This window comes from Euprymna scolopes, chromosome 35, assembly GCF_053919585.1.
Source record: "Euprymna scolopes isolate OS-2025 chromosome 35, ASM5391958v1, whole genome shotgun sequence".
Lineage (NCBI taxonomy): Eukaryota > Metazoa > Mollusca > Cephalopoda > Sepiida > Sepiolidae > Euprymna > Euprymna scolopes.
Window position 1 is genome coordinate 22692553 of NC_136516.1, and position 2569 is coordinate 22695121.

The window sequence follows — 2569 nt, forward strand, 5'->3', positions numbered from 1 at the left end:
ACAATCAAGTATTGTCTGAGTTTCCGTTTTTTTTCACTTTAATCATTGGATCCTATGTTCTTTCATAACAATAGCGACCATGCAAATGTTCTGTTGAGTTCAGAGAATTATGACGCATAATACCGGAATTCTTTGCCCATGCATGGAGTATTGTTGGCAGATTTGGACTAATTCATCTCTCCCTCTTTACGAAGACAGGTCATGTGGAAGTTGCTCAGTTTCTTGACGTGACTCACATAACAGTATACGGCATAATTACGTTGACACACCGGTTCCCGTCAGATCACCGAAGTTAAGCAACGTTGAGCCTGGTCATTACTAAAATGGGTGACCAATTTGGAAATTCCAGGCGCTGTATTTCAGAGGACGTCGACACCTCCCTGCAAGAAATTTCAAAAACCTAACGTCGTCATCTCCCCTGACAGGGATATACATGCGACTGGGGACCGCTTGTGAATTTCATACTCCCATGAAACTTCCTCCTTCGGGGGAAGCCGGTTAAACCCGAATAGGGTTACAGTTAGTTACATAACAGTGCAAGTTTTGCAGGTGTACATGAAAACTGTAAAGATGACAGCTCTCGGGAACTAACGTTTCCATGACATTATTGGGTTCAAATCTGCGACATGAAAGAAAGAAAACTAAAGTCGCTATAATAATAAACAAATCTAATATATAAACGGCTATCTGTCTTTCTGTCTATCTGCGTCCATATTTTCAAACTCTATCTCCCCCGAAACTAAAAGCCGCAGAGCGGGTCTAGGGGACTCAAATGACCGGATTTTATTTATTTATTTTTTTTTTTATTTATATTAGAGGTCTTAAGCCGGTAAAAATTGTTTTTAAGGGGTAAAAAAATAAATCGAACTTGAAAAAAATCGTTAAAAAATTTATACATTAATCTTAGTTTATTTTTAATTTTTATTTTTTATCGGTTTATATGCGTGTAACCTTTTTACAGTGGTAACGTCACCAACTTTGCATACGTTGGTTTCGATTCTAGCTGACGACACCTTAATATCTTTTTATTACTTTTGAAATTACGACTCTATATTAATATATACGAAATCTCGGTAAATTTAAATATCATATTGAAGAGTTTAAGAGTAAAATCTAATTAATAAAACCGCTATGTCTGTCTGTCTGTTTTCATATTTTCAAACTATATCTCCTTCGAAACTAAAAGTAGCAGAGCGGCGCTCGAGGCATCAAATGATTAGGTTTTTATACACCGTTCTTTTATGGGTAATTAGCCTGTTAAAATAGATGTAAGAGGTAAAAAACGGGTCAAATGTGAGAAAATCATTATACGTTTTGTACATTCATCTTTTTTTTTATGAGTTCATATGCTTTCCAAATTGGTACCGTGGTAAGGTTAACCGCTTAGAATGCTAGAGTTTTGTTTTCGATTTCGATACGATTTGATGGCACTATATTACTATTTTTGTTTTTTTGTAATCACGGCTCTATAATAATATATACGAAATCCGCACAAATTAAAATATCATATTTAAGCGTATTTAAGACCAGGCTAATAAACATTGTAATATGGCGGTGCAAAATCATATCGAATGCAAAGTCTATCCATCAGAGATATCTATGCTGCTATTGTTTTCCGGGGAGAGTTCCTTGATTTATTATTGCTGGAACTGTTGTTACGTCCTGACACGGCTCTCCGATGTGCACATAGATGATACAAAAGTTAGTCACATCATGGATGGATATCCTCGGGTTGATTACGCGGCGACTATATCTGATAGAAATACGGCATAATCATGCTGACATACCGGTTTCCGTTGGATTACCGAAGTTAAGAAACGTTGAATCTGACCAGTACTAAATGGGTGACTCTTTGGGTCTTTCACATGCAGTATGTGCTCTCCACTTATCTCGGCATTTTTTCCGATCGTCCTGAACTTCTCCTTGCCACTGGATGCAAGTAACGCAGATTCCGGAGAGGTGTGATTGGGAATTGCCTCACAATTACACGCACAACTGCCCTTTGGGCTATTCCTTGTCTTTCGAGACTTAACGAAGGCGTCGATATCTACTGGCGGGTCTCCTCCACGGGTCTTTGGTCGGCGTCATTACAGAAAGGGTGTAGTGCATGAATAATGTAATTAAAACAAAAAGAAGAAATAGCCCATCAAGGCTTTGTTTAACTTATTTTTACATAATCAATTTAACAAAAGAATAAGGAAAACGTATTTAAATAAAGAAAGCTATGTAATCACGTGGGCAAAAATTATAACAGTTTGTTCTTACTGAAACTCTAACACATGGCTTTATCGGCATTGTTGATAGCAAGGATCGCTTGCTGAACTTGAACACATGTATATAACAGCGAACAAAGATATTTTTAAATGAAATTAATTTTTTTAAATGTTTACAGCGAATTTTAAATTCAAGACTCATTCTTGACATGTCTGTCACTGTCTGCGATCATGGACCAAAACGCAATACGTCAGACCCCGACGACATACACACCAAAACAAATACATTAAAATATTGCCTTTGTTTAACAGCCTGATCTCAGCGTGTAGAGTTAACCTGTCGGCACCTGTGGTGC

At 37.2% G+C, this 2569-nt stretch overlaps 1 pseudogene; it reads left to right on the plus strand.

The window, feature by feature from the left end:
* The first annotated feature begins 242 nt into the window (after positions 1-242).
* On the plus strand, positions 243-361 carry LOC145260141 (5S ribosomal RNA; annotated as a pseudogene).
* Positions 362-2569: the final 2208 nt, after the last annotated feature.